General features: G+C 45.9%; 1 long non-coding RNA gene across 1 annotated transcript; it reads left to right on the forward strand.

Moving 5' to 3' along the window:
- The first annotated feature begins 146 nt into the window (after positions 1–146).
- LOC140199715 (uncharacterized) lies at positions 147–15,145 on the forward strand. Its single transcript, XR_011886470.1, has 3 exons — positions 147–455; positions 13,202–13,293; positions 14,517–15,145. It is a non-coding gene; the product is annotated as an uncharacterized lncRNA (long non-coding RNA).
- Positions 15,146–20,284: the final 5,139 nt, after the last annotated feature.

Consider the following 20,284-nt stretch of genomic DNA (forward strand, 5'->3'; position numbering starts at 1 on the left):
AACCGACGTGGGGTCCTAAACGGCCAATGACGCCGTGGGAAAGGCCCCTCTCGGCGTCTCGGTCTCACGGCAACGGGTGTCGCCTAGCAACGATGAGGTCAGGGTGAGGCTGAGCGGAGGGGGTGGGTGTTTGGGGGTGGAGGGGTAGGATGAGAACCCGGCGTCTCCATGGAAACAGGACCCGGGCCCGTCACCGTGGCAACACCCGTGCCCGGGCCGATTGGCCTCCATCCCGCCCCGCTGAGCGGCGCCTGCGACCGGGGCGACCCCGGACCCTCGTCCCCTGCTTCATCAGACCATGGCACCTCGGAGCAGAATCAGGCCATTGCCTGCCCCGTCATTAACCACCCTCTGACTGAAGGGAGACGGTGCCCTCTCAGCACCCCCCGGTGACAGCTCGGAGAGTCAGTGCTGGCCTCCCCCGTAAGGAGCTTCTACTTCCTTCCCGTGAGCCGGTAGGTTTCCTCCGGGTACTCCGGTGTTCTCCCACCGTCCACAGACGCACTGGTTAGGAGGGGAGTTGGTCACTGTCATCAGGCCAGCTGGGTGGTGCAGCTCATTGAGCGAAAGGGCCGCTCCATGCTGTATCTGGCAATAAATAAAATAACTAAATAAATTATCAAGAACCTGTCAACCTCCTCTTTAAATATTCTCAATGACCTGGCCTCCACAGCCGCCTGTGGCAATGAATTCCACGAACTCAACTCCCTTGATGGCTTCTGCTCCCTTCCAAACCGCCCCCCCCAGGATCATTGTCATACAGGAGTAATCCAAAATCCAATCACAACCCCCCCCCCAACCGTTTAACCTACTAAGATCATTCTAACCCCTCCCTCCTACAGAACTCTCCATTTTTCTGTCATTCATGTACCTATGTAAGAGTTTCTTAAATCTCCCCTATGTATCTGCCTCTCCCACCACCCCTGGCAGCATGTTCCACGCATCCATCGCTCTTTGTCTGAAAAAAACTACATCTGATATCCCTCTATACTTTCCTCCAGTCATCCTAAAATTATGCCCCCTGATAACTATTTCTGCTGGGGTAAAGTCTCTGACTGTCCACTCTATCTGTGTATCTTATCACCTTTTACATTGCTATCAAGTCACCTCTCATTTTTCTTCACTTCAAAGAGGAAAAAACCCTAGCTTGCTCAACCTATTTTCTAATCTCTCTAAAACAAACTCTCTAATCCAGGCAAAATCCTGGTAAATCTCGTCTGCACCCTCTCTAAAGCTTCCACATCCTTCCTGTAATGATGGAACCAGAACTGGACACAATACTCCAAGTGTGGTCTAACCAGAGTTTCATAGAGCTGCAACATTACCTCACGGCTTTTGAACTGATTCCCCTGACCATTGTCATTGAGACACCATTTCGAGCATTGGAAAAGCCACTGAGAGACCATCTGAACAGTTCCCTGGAGATTCTTGAAGAAGGCAGGGACACCAGATTACCCCTAACCATCAGGCCCCCTCTTAGAATTCAGAATCAGGTTTATTATCACCAGCATGTGATGTGAAATTTATTAACTTAGCAGCAGCAGTTCATAATCTAGCAGAGAGAGAAAAAATATAATAAATAAAATAAAATGTAATAATAAATAAACAAGTAAATCAATTACGTATATTGAATATATATACAAATCACTCTGAGCACCGGTGCTCCACAAGGCTGTGTGCTCGGCCCCCTGCTGTACTCACTGTGCACCCATGATGGTGTAGCCAAGTTTCCATCAAACTCAATATATAAGTTTGCTGATGACACAACAATTGTAGGCCGTATCTCGGGTAATGACGAGTTTGAGTACAGAGAGGAAATTAAGAACCTGGTGGCATGGTGCGAAGACAATAACCTATCCCTCAACGTCAGCAAGACGAAGGAATTGGTTGTTGACTTCAGAAGGAGTAGCGGACCGCATGACCCAATTTACATCGGTGATGCGCAAGTGGAACAGGTCAAAAGCTTTAAGTTCCTCGGGGTCAATATCACAAATGACCTGACTGGTCCAACCAAGCAGAGTTCACTGCTAAGAAGGCCCACCGGCGCCTTTACCTCCTGAGAAAACTAAAGAAATTTGGCCCGTCCCCTAAAACCCTCACTAATTTTTATAGATGCACCGTAGAAAGCATTCTTCTAGGCTCATCACAGCCTGGTATGGAAGTTGTCCTATCCAAGACCGGAAGAAGCTGCAGAAGATCGTGAACACGGCGCGGCACATCACACAAACCAATCTTCCGTCCTTGGACTCACTTTACACCGCACGCTGTCGGAGCAGTGCTGCTAGGATAATCAAGGACACGACCCACCCAGCCAACAGACCTTTCGTCCCTCTTCCCTCTGGGAGAAGGCTCAGGAGCTTGAAGACTCATACAGCCAGATTTGGGAACAGCTTCTTTCCAACTGTGATAAGACTGCTGAACGGATCCTGACCCGGATCTGGGCCATACCCTCCAAATATCCGGACCTGCCTCTCGGTTTTTTTGCACTATCTTACTTCCCATTTTTCTATTTTCTATTTATGATTTATAATTTAAATGTTTAATATTTACTAATTTTAACTATTTTTAATATATTTAATATTTGTAATCCAAGGAGTGTGAAGCGCAGAATCAAATATCGCTGTGATGATTGTATGTTCTAGTACCAATTGTTTGGCAACAATAAAGTATAAAGTATAAAGTAGATTATTAAAAATGTGCAAAAACAGAAATACTGTATATTAAAAAAGTGAGGTAGTGTCCAAGGGTTCAATGTTCATTTAGGAATCGGATGGCAGAGGGGAAGAAGCTGTTCCTGAATCACTGAGTGTGTGCCTTCAGGCTTCTGTATCTCCTACCTGATGGTAACAGTGAGAAAAGGGCATGCCCTGGGTGCTGGAGATCTTTAATAATGGATGCTGCCTTTCTGAGACACCGCTCCCTAAAGATGTCCTGGGTACTTTGTAGGCTAGTGCCCAAGATGGAGCTGACTAGATTTACAACCTTCTGCAGCTTCTTTTGGTCCTGTGCAATAGCCCCTCCATACCAGACAGTGATGCAGCCTGTCAGAATGCTCTCCATGGTACAACTATAGAAGTTTTTGAGTGTATTTGTTGACATGCCAAATTGCTTCAAACTCCTAATGAAGTATAGCCACTGTCTTGCCTTCTTTATAACTACATCGATATGTTGAGATCAGGTTAGATCCACAGAGATCTTGACACCCAGGAACTTGAAGCTGCTCACTCTCTCCACTTTTGATCTCTCTATGAGGATTGGTATGTGTTCCTTCGTCTTACCCTTCCTGAAGTCCACAATCAGCTCTTTCGTCTTACTGACGTTGAGTGCCAGGTTGTTGCTGTGGCACCATTCCACTAGTTGGCATATCTCGCTCATGTACGCCCTCTCCTCACCACCTGAGATTCTACCAACAATGGTTGTATCATCAGAAAACTTACAGATGGTATTTGAGTTATGCCTAGCCACACACTCATGTGTATGCAGAGAGTAGAGCAGTGGGCTAAGCACACATCCCTGAGGTGCGCCAGTGTTGATCGTCAGCGAGGAGGAGATGTTATCATCAATCCACACTGACTGTGGTCTTCCGGTTAGGAAGTCAAGGATCCAATTGCAGAGGGAGGTACAGGGGCCCAGGTTCTGCAACTTCTCAGTCAGGATTTTGGGAATGATGGTATTAAGTGCTGAGTTATAGTCGATGAACCCCATCCTGACATAGGTGTTTGTGTTGTCTAGGTGGTCTAAAGCCGTGTGAAAAGCCATGGATATTGTGTCTGCCATTAACCTATTGTGGCGATAGGCAAATTGCAGTGGGTCCAGGTCCTTGCTGAGGCAGGAGTTCAGTCTAGTCATGACTAACCTCTCAAAGCATTTCATCACTGTCGATAGTCATTTTGGCAGCTCACATTATTCTTCTTTGGCACTGGTATAATTGTTGCCTTTTTGAAGCAAGTGGGAACTCCTGCCCATAGCAGTGAGAGGTTGAAAATGTCCTTGAATATTCCTGCTAGTTGGTTGGCACAAATTTTCAGAGCCTTACCAGGTACTCCATCAGGACCTTCTGCCTTGCGAGGGTTCACTCTCGTTAAAGACAACCTAACATCGGCCTCTGAGACAGAGATCACAGGGTCATCAGGTGCAGCAGGGATCTTCACAGCTGTAGTTGTGTTCGCCTTTTCAAAGTGGGCATGGAAGGCGTTGAGTTCATCTGGTAATGAAGCATCGCTGCCATTCATGCTATTGGGTTTCGCTTTGTAGGAAGTAATGTCTTGCAAACCCTGCCAGAGTTGCTGTGCATCTGATGTAACCTCCAACCTCATTCAAAATTGTCTCTTTGCCCTTGAAATAGCCCTCCACAAATCATGCCTGGTTTTCTGGTACAGGCCTGGGTTGCCAGACATGAAATTACCCTCAACAAACTTCACTGATTCTCTTCTTTTAATCCATGCGTTTCCAAATATAAGATCATTTTCTCACTGATAGATTATGAAGACACGTAGTCCCCTTTTATTGTCATTTAGTAATGCATGCATTAAGAAATGATACAATATTTCCTCCGGTGTGATATCACAAAACACAGGACAAACCAAGACTGAAAAAACTGACAAAACCACATAATTATAACATATAGTTACAACAGTGCAACAATACCATAACTCGATGAAGAAGTCCATGAGCACAGTAAAGTTCAAAGTCTCTCAAATATCCCACATCTCACGCAGACCACAATCCGACTCTGAGTCATCCGAAAACTTCGAGCTCTGATCAGCTCTCCGACACCGAATACTGAGCGGCACCTCTGTCGGAACGATTCGACCTCCTTCTCTGTCGCCAAAAGCAGGCAAGGCCGGGGATTTTGAGGCCTACCCTCCGAAAGATTCCCGAACCACACAGTAACGACAGCAGCAAACGGGCGTTTCAGAAATTTCTCCAGATGTTCCTCTGTGCTTTCACGTCCATTCTCCATCAAATCAGAATTGTCCACGGCCCCTATTTAACAGATACGATATCATTTTTCACCGGAGAGCTGCGCACACGCGGCGCGCTGCCATCTTCTCCTCCCGGCTTTTCTATAACTCCTCTACTGTTATGGAGGAGAATAAGCAGTTGGAGCTTTGGACCAAGACACTTTATCAGGACTGGAAAGGAAGGGTGAGGAAGCCAGAATAAGAAGGTAGTGGGAGAGAGGGTGGCATACAGGCTGGCAGGTCATAGGTGAGACCAGGTGAGGGAGAAGGTGGGTGGGTGGAGGAGGGCAGATAAAGTAAGAGGCTGGGAGGTGAGAGCTGGAATCTGATAAGAGAGGAGAGTAGACCATGCGAGAAAGGGAAGAGGAGGGAAACGAGAGAAAGGTGATGGGTAGATGAGGAGAAGAGAAGGGGCAAGAGTGGGAACAGTATGGATAAAGGGGGGGGGGAGAGAAGTTACTGGAAGTTAGAAAAATCAGTATTCATGCCCTGACGTTGGAGGCTACCGAGATAGCATATGAGGTGTTGCTCCTCCAACCTGACTGTGTCCTCTCCGATCAGATTCCTTCATCTTCAGCCTCTTACCTTTCCCATCTATCACCTCTCAACTTCTCATTCATGGTTGGTTTGATGTCCTGTGTTGCTTTGGTGTCCTGTGTTGCTTTGATGTCCTGTGTTGCTTTGATGTTCTGTGTTGCTCTGATGTCCTGTGTTGCTTTGATGTCCTGTGTTGCTTTGATGTCCTGTGTTGCTTTGGTGTCCTGTGTTGGTTCGGTGTCCTGTGTTGGTTTGATGTCCTGTCAACACGCACAAAATGGTTGAGGAACTCAGCAGGCCAGGCAGCATCTATGGGAAAAAGCACAGTCAATGCTTTTGGCCAAGACCCTTTAGCAAAACTCGTGTTTTAGGAACAGCCTCTTCCCCTCCATCATCAGATTTTGAATTGTGCGAGTATCCGTGAACACTTCATCATTGTTTTGCTCTCTGTTTTTTGCAATCTTTATTTATTAAATATATTCTTATTGCAACTTAAAATAAATTTAAGAACATAAGAAATAGGAGCAGGAGTAGGCCATCCGGCCCATCGAGCCTGCCCCGCCATTCAATAAGATCATGGCTGTTCTGTCCATAAACTCAGCTCCACCTACCTGCCTTTTCCCCATAACCCTTAATTCCCTTACTATGTAAAAACCTATCTAACTGTATCTTAAATATATTTAGTGAAGAAGCCTCAACTGCTTCCCTGGGCAGAGAATTCCACAGATTCACCACTCCCTGGGAAAAACAGTTTCTCCTCATCTCCGTCCTAAATCTTCTCCCCTGAATCTTGAGGCAATGTCCCCTAGTTCTAGTCTCACCTACCAATGGAAACAACTTCCCTACTTTTATGTTTCTATTAGATCCCCTCTCATTCTTCTGAATTCCAGAGAGTATAGTCCCAGGCGACTCAATCTCTCCTCATATGTTAACCCCTTCATCCCTGGAATCAACCTGGTGAACCTCCTCTGCACCGCCTACAAAGCCAGTATATCCTTCCTCAAGTATGGAGACCAGAACTGCACGCAGTACTCCAGGTGCAGCCTCACCAGTATCCTGTACAGTTGCAGCATGACCTCCCTGCTCTTGAACTCAATCCCTCTGGCAATGAAGGCCATACATTCCGTTTGCCTTCTTAATACAGTACCTGCAAGCCAACTTTTTGCGATTCATGAACAAGCACTCCCAAGTCCCTCTGCACAATAGCATGCTGCAATCTTTCATCATTTAAGTAATAATCTGCTCTTCTATTATTCCTTCCAAAGTGGATGATCTTGCATTTACCAACATTGTATTCCAGCTGCCAGACCTTGGCCCACTCACTTAACCAATCTATATCCCTCTGCAGACTCTCCACATCCTCTGTACAATTTGCTTTTCCACTGTTTAGTGTCATCAACAAATTTTGCTACGCTACACTCAGTCCCCTCTTCCAAATCATCAATGTAAATGGTAAACAGCTGCGGGCCCAGCACTGACCCCTGCGGCACTCCACTCACCACAGACTGCCAACCGGAGAAACAACCATTTATACCAACTCTCTGCCTTCTATCGGTTAACCAATCCACTATCCATGCCAATACACTTCCTCCGACTCCATGCATCCTTATCTTATTTATAAGTCTCTTGTGCGGCACCTTATCGAACGCCTTCTGGAAATCCAGGTATACGACATCTACCTGTTCCCCTCTATCCACTGCACTCATTATGTCCTCAAAGAACTCCAGTAAGTTTGTCAATCAGGAGCTGCCCTTTCTGAATCCATGCTGCATCTGTCTAATGGAACCATTCCTTTCTAAAGTTTCACTATTTCTTTCTTAATGACAGCTTCAAGCATCTTCCCGACTACAGATGTTAAAGCTAACTGGCCTATAGTTGCCTGTCTTTTACCTACATCCTTTTTTTAAAAAGTGGCGTGACATTTGCTGTCTTTCAATCCGCTGGGACCTGCCCAGAGTCTAGAGAGTTTTGATAAATGATTACCAACATGTCTACTATAACCTCCGCCAATTCCCTCAGCACCCTGGGATGCATCCCATCACGATCAGGGAACTTATATACTTTCAGGCCCTCTAGCTTGCTCATCACTATCTCTTTATCGTGGTCCTCACCTCCCATTTCGTCCATAACATCCTTCTTTGGCATATTAGACGTGTCCTCCACCGTGAAGACCAACACATAATAGTCGTTCAATGCCTCAGCCATTTCCTTATCATCCAATATCAATTTCCCCTTCTCGTCTTCCGAGTGACCTACATTGACTTTAGTCACCCTCTTCCACTTTATATATTTATAAAAACTTTTGCTATCTGTTTTTATATTTTGTGCTAATTTACTTTCATACTCTATCTTCCCTTTCCTTATTTCTTGTTTAGTTGTTCTCTGTTGCTTTTTAAAGTTTTCCCAATCCTCCAGTCTCCCACTACTCTTTGCAACTTTGTACACATGAGCTTTTAATTTGATACTATCTTTTATTTCCTTAGTTATCCAAGGCTGGCTCTCCCTACACTTACTGTCCTGACTTTTGACTGGAATATACTTTTGTTGAGCACTGTGAAAAATCTCTTTGAAAGTATTCCACTGTTCCTCAACTATCCTGCCAAATAGCCTGTGCTCCCAATCCACATTAGCCAACTCCTTCCTCATCCTGTTGTAGTCTCCCTTGTTCAAGCATAATACACTAGTTTTAGATCTAACTATTTCATCCTCCATCTTAATGCAAAATTCAATCATACTATGATCACTCTTTCCAAGAGGATCCCTGACTACAATCGTTAATTGTAGTCATTAATCTTACTTGTCTCATTGCACAGGACTAGATCTAAGATGGCATTTTCCCTTGTAAGTTCACTAACATGCTGCTCAAGAAAGCCATCACGGATGCATTTTATGAAGTCCTCCTCGAGACTTCCTTGACCAACCTGATTCACCCAATCTATGTGGAAGTTAAAATCCCCCATGACAACTGCTGTTCCGTTCTTACAAGCCTCAGTTATTTCTTGGTTAGTTGCCTCTGCCACTGCAATATTTTTATTAGGTGGCCTATAGACAACTCCCACCAGTGAATTTTTCCCTTTACTATTCTTAATCTCTACGCAGATGGACTCAACATTCTGCTCCGTAGATCTTATATTGTGTCTCACAATCACCCTGATCTCATCCTTAATCAAGAGCCCCACCCCACCTCCTCTGCCTTCCTGCCTACCTTCCCGCATTACCTGATACCCTTGGGTACTTAATTCCCAGTCATCCCCACCTTGCAACCAGGTTTCTGTAATGGCCACTAGCTTGGTACTCATCTGTACCACAAGTTCACTAACCTTGTTTCTAATACTATGGGCATTTAGATAAAGTGCCCTTATACTCATTGTCCTTTTAGAATCTGGTGACCTATGCGATTTTTGCTTTTTACTTTTATGCACTCTACTCTTACTTTTTTGTTCACTAACTCTAGCTTTGGTCTCTGTATCACTTCCCTCTTCTTTTCTGTGTGGGTTCCCATCCCCCTGCCATATTTAGTTTAAAGCCTCCCCAACAACATGAGCAAACAATCTCCCTAGGACTTTGATTCCAGCCCTGCCCAGATATAGACCATCCAGGCGGTACTGGTCCCCCAGAAGCGGTTTCAATGCCCCAAGAATCTGAAACCCTCCCTCCTGCACCACCGCTCAAGCCACATATTCATTCTAGCTATCCTGCTATTCCAACTCTAGCTAGCACGCGGCACCGGTAATAATCCTGAGATCATTACCTTTGAGGTCCTACTCTTTAATTTATCTTCTAGCTCCCTAAATTCAGCTTGCAGGACCTCATCCCGCTTTCTTCCTATATCGTTAGTACCTACATGCACCACGACAGCTGGCTGCTCACCCTCCCCTTTCAGAATGCCCTGCAGCCTCTCCGAGACATCTCTGACCCTTGCACCCGGGAGGCAACACACCATACGGGAGTCCCGTTTGCGGCCACAAAAGCTCCTCTCTATTCCCCTTACCATGGAATCCCCTACCACACAGCTCCGCCACATTTTTTCTTGCCCTCATGAACAGCAGAGCCACCCACGGTGCCATGATCCTGGCTATTGCTGCCTTCATCCGATGAGCCATCTCCCCCGACAGACTCCAAAGTGGTATATCTGTTTTGAGGGAGATGACCGCAGGAGACTCCTGTACTATCTTCCTGCTACTACTCTTCCTGTTGGTCACCCATCCCCTACCTTTCCTTAGATCCTTAAACTGCGGTGTGACCAGCTCAATAAATGTGCTATCCACAACATTCCCAGCATCTCGGATGCTCCAAAGTAAGTCCAAGCGCAGGTCCAGTGCTGCCATGCGGTCAGTCAGGAGCTGCAGACGGACACACTTCCTGCACACGTAGTCTTCAGGGACACTGTCAGCCTCCCTGAGTTCCCACATGTCACATTTGCTCTTTGCACTGCTGCAAAGCACCAAAGTTCACAACATTTGTCAGCGATAACGATCTTGATTCTGATTTCTCTTCCACTTCATTGTGCAGAGGCCACACTGACACTGCTCCCTCCCACGTGCAACCACCAACACAACCCAGTGAGGCAACGGGAGGCAGGCAAGAGGCAGGCTAATGCTGCACAGCAGAGCACTCAGAACAGGAAGGAGCTGGTCACCCGCACATCCGAAGACAGTGAGGGAAAAGCTGTGGTTTTATCAAGCAGTGGTCTACTGCACTTGGAGTACTGTCAGCAGTTTTCGGCCCCAGGATGTTCTGGCATTGGAGAGGGTCCAGAAGAGGTTCACGAGAACGATCCTAGGAGTGAAAGGGTTAATGTTTGAGGAGCGTTTGATGACTCTGGGCCTGTACTCTCTGGAGTTTAAAAGAATGAGTGGGCATCTCATAGAAACATTTCAAATATTAAAAAGCACAGATAGAGTGGACGTGGAGAGGATGTTTCCTATAGTGGGGAGTCTAGGATCAGAGGACACAGATAGAGTGGATGTGGAGAGGATGTTTCCTATAGTGGGGAGTCTAGGACCAGAGGGCACAGATAGAGTGGATCTGGAGAGGATGTTTCTGATGGTGGGGGAGTCTAGGACCAGAGGACACAGATAGAGTGGATGTGGAGAGGATGTTTCCTATAGTGGGGGAGTCTGGGACCAGAGGGCACAGATAGAATGGATGTGGAGAGGATGTTTCCTATAGTGGGGAGTCTAGGATCAGAGAGCACAGATAGAGTGGATGTAGAGAGGATGTTTCCTATAGTGGGGAGTCTAGGACCAGAGGACACAGATAGAGTGGATGTGGAGAGGATGTTTCCTATAGTGGGGAGTCTAGGATCAGAGAGCACAGATAGAGTGGATGTAGAGAGGATGTTTCCTATAGTGGGGAGTCTAGGACCAGAGGGCACAGATAGAGTGGATGTGGAGAGGATGTTTCCTATAGTGGGAGAGTCTAGGACCAGAAGGCACAGCCTCAGAATAGAGGGGCGTCCATTTGAAAAAAGAGTTGAAAAATTTTTTTAGCCAGAGGGTGGGGAATCTGTTGAATTTATTGCCACGGTCGCATTTAGAGGGCAAATCATTGAGCATATTTAAAGCAGAAGTTTATAGTTTTTTGATTAGTCAGGAAGTCAAAGGTTACAGGAAGAAAGCAGGGGATAGAGGTTGTAGGGATAATAAATCAGCCATCATGGAATAGTGGAGCAGACTTAATGGGCTGAATGGCCTAATTCTGCTCCTATGTTTTTTTTATTATTTCTTCATTTACGGGATGTGGGTGTCACCAGCTATCCAGCATTTATTTCCCATCCCTAGTGGCCCTTGAGAAGGTGCTGATGAGCTGCCTTCCAGAACTGCTGCAGTCCCTGAGGTGTAGGTACACCCACCGTGCTGTTAGGGAGGGAATTCCATGATTTTGATCCAGTGACAATGAAGGAATAGTGATGTTTCCAAGTCAGGATGGTGAGTGACTTGGAGAGGAATTTCCAAGTGGTCGTGTTCTCAGGTATCAGCTGTGCTCGTCCTTCTAGATGGTCGTGGTCATGGGTCTGGAAGGTGCTGCCTTAGAAACTTTGGTGTGTTATTGCAGTGCACCTTGTAGATAGTACGCACTGCCGCGACTGTTTGTCAATGGTGGAGGGATTGGATGTTTGTGGAAGGGGTACCAATCGAGTGGGCTGCCTTGTACTGGATGTACTTGGCCGTATTCACTACCAGGGAGGATTTTCCATTCAAAGACATTTCCATACCAAGCCATGATGCAACCAATCAGTATGCTCTCCAGCACACACCTTTAGAAGTTTTAAATGTCATAATGAATCTTCACAAACTTCTCAAAGCTCAAAGTAAATTGATTATCAAAGTGCTTATATGTCACCAGAGATTCATTTTCTTGCAGGCATACTCAATAAATTCATAATAGAACAATAATCATCATAGAATAAAAAAGCAAGGAAATAATGCCGAGCCTTTATAAAACACTAGTCAGACCATACTTTATACTTTATACTTTATTGTCTCCAAGCAATTGATACTCAAGCATACAATCATCACAGCGATATTTGATTCTGCGCTTCATGCTCCCTGGAGTACAAATTGATAGTAAATATTAAAAATTTAAATTATAGATCATAAATAGAAAATAGAAAAATGGAAAGTAAGGTAGTGCAAAAAAACCGAGAGGCAGGTCCAGATATTTGGAGGGTACGGCCCAGATCCGGGTCATACTTGGAGTATTGTCAAAAGTTTTGGGCCCCATATCTCAGAAGGGATGTGTTGTCATTGGAGAGAGTCCAGAGGAGGTTCACGAGGATGATTCCAGGAATGAAGGGGTTAACATATGAGGAGCATTTGGCAGCTTTGGGCCTGTACTCACTGGAATTTAGAAGTATGTGGGGGAACTCATTGAAACCTATTGAATATTGAAAGGACTAGATGGGTGGATGTGGAGAAGATGTTTCCTATAGTGGGGTTATTGAGAGCAAGAGGGCACAGCCTCAAAATTGAGGGGCATCCTTTTAGAACAGGAGTATGGAGGAATTTTTTTAGCTAGAGAGTACTGAATCTGTGGAATGCTCTGCCACAGACTATGGTGGAGGCCAAGTCCATGGGTATATTTAAGGTGGAAGTTGATCATTTCCTGACTGGTCAGGGCATCAAAGGATATGGCGAGAAGACAGGTGTATGGGGTTGAGTGGGATCCGGGATCAGCCATGATGGAATAGTGGAGCAGACTCGATGGGCTGAATGGCCAAATTCTGCTCTATGTCTTATGCTCTATGGTATCAATGAAAAACCGCAACAACTTAGGCATTCAACCAGTGTACATGTACAGTAAGACAAGAAATTGTGCAAATACAAAAAGAAATAAATAATAAATAAATAGCAATAAATATCGAGAACATGAGATGAAGAGTCCTTGAAAGTGAGTCCATTGGTTGAAGAAACATTTCAGTGATGGGTTGAGTGAAGTTATCCCCTCTGGTTCAAGAGCCTGATGGTTGAAGGGTAATAACTGTTCTTGAAGCTGGTGGTGTGAGTCCTGAGGCTCCTGTAGCTTCTTCCTGATGGCAGCAGTGAGAAGAGAGCGTGGCCTGGGTGGTGCTGGTCCCTGATGATGGATGCTGCTTTTCTCCAGCAATGCTCCATGTAGATGTGCTCAATGGTGGGAAGGGCTTTAGCCCTGATGAACTGGGCTAAGAGCATCCTGATGTATGCATCTTCATTGTCCAGGGGTGAGTGAAGAGCCAATAAAATCGGATCTGCTGTGGACCCGTTGTGCGGAAGGCAAATTGGAGTAGATCCAGTTCACATCTGAAGAAGGAGTGAGTACATTTTATGACCAACCTCGCAAAACACTTCATCACTGTGGTTATAAGTGCTGCTGGGTGGTAGTCATTGGGGCAGGTCACCACGCTCTTCTTGGGCACTGGTATCATTGAAGTCTGCTTGAAGCAGGTGTGTATCTCAGACTGTTGACGTGAGAGGTTAAAGATCTCAGTGAACACTTCAACCAGTTGACCAGCACAGGTCCTTAGTACTTGGCCAGGTTCCCCATCTGGGCCAGATGCTTTCCACTGGTTCACCCTCCTGAAGAATGCTCTCACATCAGCCTCAGAGGGTCATCGGGGGTTGTGGGAGCTTATTTTGATGGTCAATGTGAGCAGAGAAGGCATTGAGCTCATCTGGAAGTGAAGCCCTGTTGTCACCTATGTCACTTGATTTTACTTTGTAAGAGATGATAGCATTTATCTGGGTGGCAGGGTGGAGGGTATGTTTCTATCTAAGGCACTCATTCTCTCTGCTAGCCTGTCCTTGGGCAAGCTGTAGTAGCTGCTTACCCCCCACCCACCCCCTGATCAGGGTCAAGTGAAGCCATGGGAGCAGGTGGTGGATGGTCGAACGAGCCACTGGTGCATATCACAAGTCTTGGTTATGTGACCACTGACTCCAGGCAGACAATCTCTGAAGAGTATTGATAATGGCTGGGGTCACCCATTTTGTAAAGACACTGCTCAGAAGAAGCCAATGGCAAATCACTTCTGTAGAAAAATTTGCCAAGAACAATCATGGTTAAAGATCGCAATCTCCCACATAGTGATGATGATGATGGTGAATAGCATTTAGACGAATTTGAAGGTATCGACAATCATCTTGAATATTACAATGAAAATGAAGATTTGGGAGATGCAATTGTCAAAAGCATTGTATGAAGGCAGTCCCTAATCTGCTTTGATTTTGTTCATGCATGCGGCAGCATGCGCTATCCGTCAATAACTGTTAGGAAGTAATACACAGTTTTATAGTACAGTAGTACTGTAGTGCTGTGATTTGTTCTATATTTCATTTAGGTATATAAATTGTTATTCAGTTTGCCTTTTTTATACTTTTTTAGCTATTTCCATGAAACTTTGGCTAATTAGGGCTACCGTCTAACTAAGCCAAAATGTACTGGTCCTGATGTGTCCCAATTAACTGGAATCCACTGTATTTATGAACACACAGGGAAGAAACTGACCCTGGGTTTGTTTTCATCTTTCTTTTTCAGAAATTGGACAAAGAGCTGAGTCTGAAGTACCGATTCCTAACACCAGCCTCATCTACATCTGAAAGCCCTTTACAGGAGGTTTTGTGACCAGCATAACTACAGCTCCCAGTAACCATGGACATCTCATCTTCCAGTGAAACCAGCCTTTCTTCTGAGCTGTTCCCGAAGTCTTGTTGCTTTGCCAAGTCCGCTACAGAAGCGATGGTACCAAATACTCCAAGTAATTTCCGTTCTTTTGTGTTTCAGCACTGCCTATCTTCACCCTGAGCCCAGCCAGAGTGAGGTGTGCAAAGATACCTTCAGAATCAGAATTAGCAACAGGTTCAAAATCACTAGCAGATGTCATGAAACTTGTTGTTTTGTTGCAGCAGTACAATGTAATACATATTAACAAACTATAAATTACAATACGAAATATACAGTATATATAAAAATTAAATTAAGTAGTGCAAAAAAGGAAATAATAGTAGTGAGGTGGTGTTCATTGATTCAATTTTCATTCCGAAATCTGATGGTAGAGAGGAAGAAGCTGTTCCTGAATCGTTGAGTGTGTGCCTTCAGACTCCTGTATCTCCTCCCTGATGGTCATAATGAGGAGAAGGCACGTCCTGGGTGGTGGCCAAGAGCCAGAACAAGTGGGATCTCCCAGTGGCTGCCATTTTAATTCCACTTTCCACCCATGCCCTCCTGCACTGTTGTGATGAGGCCACACTTCGGCTGGAGGAACAACACCTTATATTCCTGATGAAGGGTCTCGGCCTGAAACGTCGACTCTACCTCTTCCCAGAGATGCTGCCTGGCCTGCTGCATTCACCAGCAACCTTGATGTGTGTTGCTTGAATTTCCAGCATCTGCAGAATTCCTGTTGTTTGCGCCTTATATTCCATTTGGGTAGCTTGGTGGCATGAACATCGATTTCTCAAACTTCCAGTAATGCCTCCCCCCCACCACCACTTTCACCATTTCCCATCCCCTTTTCCCTCTCTCATTTTATCTCCTTGCCCGCCCATCACCTCCCTCTGGTGCTCCTCCCCCCATTTTTCTTTATTCTGTGGCCTTCTCTCTTTCACCCTTTCACCAATCAACTTGACTCGAGAGATTCTGGCAGTTTTGGCAGTTGGACTGTGTAATCAAGTCAATCAAGATTTGAATAGCTCAGACTCAGAAGAAAGCAGCTGATTGGGCAATCGAGGTCAGGTGACCAAGCAGTTTGAGCAGCTCAAACAAATAAATAGAGGGGTAGCTCAAGCGGAGCGGCCAGTGAGTGAGTGGGCCAGTGAAGGAGTGGAGCTTTGAGGCTGTGACTCGAGAGGCTTTGACGAGAAGAGGCGGAGGACAAGCTTGTTCCCAGTTAGTCTTTACAATGTCTCCTGAGACGGTGATGTGCCTCTCATGTGAGATGTGGCAGTCTTGGGGGAACACCTCTCTCCCGCAGAGTCACATCTGCCAGAAGTGCATACGGCTGGGCGATCTGGAAGACCATGTTAGGAATCTGGAGCAGCAGCTGGATGACCTTCGACTCACAAGAGAGAATGAGGCAGTCATAGATGAGAGCTACAGGGAGGTAGTCACACCTAGGCTGTCGGAAGCAGGTCGCTGGGTGACAGTCAGAGGGGGGAAAGCGAAGGTGAGCAGACAGGTAGTGCAGAGCACCCCTGTAGCCATTCCTCTGAATAATAAGTTTACCGTCCTGGATACTGTTGGCGGGGACGACCAACCAGGTGTGAGCCATGGTGGCAGGGCCTCCTGCATTGAGTCTGACCCGGTGGTGCAGAAGGGTGGGACGGAGAAGAGGAGAGCTGTCGTCATTGGAGACTCTATAGTCAGGGGAGCAGACAGGAGATTTTGTGGACGTGAGAAGGACACACGCATGGTTTGTTGCCTCCCAGGTGCCAGGGTCCGGGATGTCTCTGACTGGGTGCACAACATCCTGGTACAAGAGGGAAAGCAATGAGAAGTTGTGATACATGTTGGCACCAACAACATAGGCAGGAAGAGGGATGAGGTCCTGAAGTGTGAGTTTCGGGAATTAGGCAGAAGGCTGAAGAACAGGACCTCAAGGTTGGCGTTCTCAGGATTGCTGCCAGTGCTACGTGACAGAGATGGTAAGAATTGGAGGAGATGGCAGTTGAATGCATGGCTGAAAAGTTGGTGCAGGGAGCAGGGTTTTAGATTTTTGGATCACTGGGATCTCTTCTGGGGAAGGTGAGACCTGTACAGATTGGATGGGTTGCACCTGAACTCGAGGGGGAGCAATATCCTTGCAGGTAGGTTTGCTAGCATGGTTCGGGAGGGTTTAAACTAATTTGCGAGGGGGATGGGACCCAGAGCGATAGAGCAGTGAAAGAAGTGCATGGGGTAAAGCCAGATCTAACATACAGAGAGGCTTTGAGGAAAGAGAAGCAGAATAAAGGGTGTAAAGGTAGTCAGGTAGAAGGGCTAAAGTGCGTGTACTTCAATGCAAGAAGCATCAGGAACAAAGGTGATGAACTGAGAGCTTGGATACATACATAGAATTATGATGTAGTGGCCATTACAGTGACTTGGCTGGCACCAGGGCAGGAATGGATTCTCAATATTCCTGGATTTCAGTGCTTTAAAAGGGACAGAGAGGGGGGAAAAGGGGGAGGAGGGGTGGCATTACTGGTCAGGGATACTATTACAGCTACAGAAAGGGTGGGTAATGTAGCAGGATCCTCTTTTGAGTCAATATGGGTGGAAGTCAGGAACAGGAAGGGAGCAGTTACTCTATTGGGAGTATTCTATAGGCCCCCTGGTAGCAGCAGAGATACTGAGGAGCAGATTGGGAGGCAGATTTTGGAAAGGTACAAAAATTATAGGGATGTTATCATGGGTGACTTGAACTTCCCTAGTATTGATTGGCACCTGATTAGTTCCAAGGGTTTAGATGGGGCAGAGTTTGTTAAGTGTGTCCAGGACGGATTCCTGTCACAGTATGTGGACAGGCCGACTAGGGGGAATGTCATACTAGATGTAGTATTAGGTAACGAACCGGGTCAGGTCACAGATCTCTCAGTGGGTGAGCACCTGGGGGACAGTGACCACCGCTCCCTGTCCTTTAGCATTATCATGGAAAAGGATAGAATCAAAGAGGACAGTAAATTTTTAAATTGGGGAAGGGCAAATTATGAGGCTATAAGGCTAGAACTTGCGGGTGTGAATTGGGATGATGTTTTTGCAGGGAAATGTACTATGGACATGTGGTCGATGTTTAGAGATCTCTTGCAGGATGTTAGGGATAAATTTGTCCCGGTGAGGAAGATAAAGAATGGTAGGGTGAAGGAACCATGGGTGACAAGTGAGATGGAAAATCTAGTCATGTGGAAGAAGGCAGCATACATGAGGTTTAGGAAGCGAGGATCAGATGGGTCTATTGAGGAATATAGGAAAGCAAGAAAGGAGTTTAAGAAGGGACTGAGGAGAGCAAGAAGGGGGTATGAGAAGGCCTTGGCGAGTAGGATAAAGGTAAACTCCAAGACATTCTTCAATTATGTGAACAAAAGGATGACAGGAGTGAAGGTAGGACCGATTAGAGATAAAGGTGGGAAGATGTGCCTGGAGGCTGTGGAAGTCAGCGAGGTCCTCAATGAATACTTCTCTTTGGTATTCACCAATGGGAGGGAACTTGATGATGGTGAGGGCAATATGAGTGAGGTTGATGTTCTGGAGCATGTTGATATTAAGGGAAAGGAGGTGTTGGGAGTTGTTAAAATACATTGGGATGGATAAGTCCCCGGGGCCTGACAGAATATTCCCAAGGCTGCTCCACGAGGCGAGAGAAGAGATTGCTGAGCCTCTGGCTAGGATCTTTATGTCCTTGTTGTCTATGGGAATGGTATCGGAGGAATGGAGGGAGGCGAATGTTATCCCCTTGTTCAAAAAAGGTGGTAGGGATAGTCCGGGTAATTATAGACCAGTGAGCCTTACATCTGTGGTGGGAAAGCTGTTGGAAAAGATTCTTAGAGATAGGATCTATGGGCACTTAGAGAATCATGATCTGATCAGGGACAGTCAGTATGGCTTTGTGAAGTGCAGATCGTGTCTAACAAGCCTGATAGAGTTCTTTGAGGAGGTGACCAGGCACGTAGATGAGGATAGTGCAGTGGATATGATCTATATGGATTTTAGTGAGGCATTTGACAAGGTTCCACACAGTAGGCTTATTCAGAAAGTCAGAAGGCATGGGATCCAGGGAAGTTTGGCCAGGTGGATTCAGAATTGGCTTGGCTGCAGAAGGCAGAGGGTCGTGGTGGAGGGAGTACATTTGGATTGGAGGATTGTGACTAGTGATGTCCCACAAGGATCAGTTCTGGAACCTGTACTTTTTGTGATTTTTATTAATGACCTGGATGTGGGGGTAGAAGGTTGGTTTGGCAAGTTTGCAGATGACACAAAGGTTGGTGGTGTTGTAGATAGTGTAGAGGATTGTCGAAGATTGCAGAGAGACATTGATAGGTTGCAGAAGTGGCAGATGGAGTTCAACCCGGAGAAGTGTGAGGTGGTACACTTTGGAAGGACAAACTCCAAGGCAGAGTACAAAGTAAATGGCGGGATACTTGGTAGTGTGGAGGAGCAGAGAGATCTCGGGGTACATGTCCACAGATCCCTGAAAGTTGCCTCACAGGTGGATAGGGTAGTTAAGAAAGCTTATGGGGTGTCAGCTTTCATAAATCGAGGGATAGAATTTAAGAATCGCGATGTAATGATGCAGCTCTATAAAACTCTGGTTAGACCACAATTGGAGTACTGTGTCCAGTTCTGGTCGCCTCACAGGAAGGATGTGGAAGCATTGGAAAGGGTACAGAGGAGATTTACCAGGATGCTTCCTGGTTTAGAGAGTATGCATTATGATCAGAGATTAAGGGAGCTAGGGCTTTACTCTTTGGAGAGAGGGAGGATGAGAGGAGACATGATAGAGGTATACAAGATATTAAGAGGAATAGATAGAGTGGATAGCCAGCGCCTCTTCCCCAGGGCACCACTGCTCAATACAAGAGGACATGGCTTTAAGGTAAGGGGTGGGAAGTTCAAGGGGGATATTAGAGGAAGGTTTTTTACTCAGAGTGTGGTTGGTGCGTGGAATGCACTGCCTGAGTCAGTGGTGGAGGCAGATACACTAGTGAAGTTTAAGAGACTATTAGACAGGTATATGGAGGAATTTAAGGTGGGGGGTTATATGGGAGGCAGGGTTTGAGGGTCTGCACAACAATGTGGGCTGAAGGGCCTGTACTGTGCTGTACTATTCTATGTTAACTTCCCAGTTCTTTGCTTCCTCCCTCCCCTTCCAAGTTTCACCTATCGACTGGTGTTTCTCTCTCCCCTGCCCCCAGCTTTCAAATCTACTCCTCAGCTTTTTTTCTTCAGTCCTGCCAAAGTGTTTCGCCCCAAAATGTCGACTGTGCTTTTTTCTATAGATGCTGCCTGGCCTGCTGAGTTCCTCCAACATTTTGTGTGAGTTCCCGGTGGTGGCGGTCTTTAATGACGGTATAATATAATCTTGTACTTTATACTGGAAATGGAAATGTTTTCAGATATAAACCATTAATAATATGGCTTCTCTTCCCTTTTCTTTGATGCAGGGTCACAGCCTGAAATGTTAAATGTTTGTTCCTCTCCATAGATGCTGCCTGACCTGCTGCATTCCTCCAGCATTTTGTGTGTGTTGTTCTGGATTTCCAAAATCTGTGGAGTTTCTCGTTTTCAACAATACTTGCTGGTCAATATTTAGCTGACTTTGTGTGCAGTAA

This window comes from Mobula birostris, chromosome 6 (genome assembly GCF_030028105.1).
Source record: "Mobula birostris isolate sMobBir1 chromosome 6, sMobBir1.hap1, whole genome shotgun sequence".
NCBI classification, from domain to species: Eukaryota; Metazoa; Chordata; class Chondrichthyes; order Myliobatiformes; family Myliobatidae; genus Mobula; species Mobula birostris.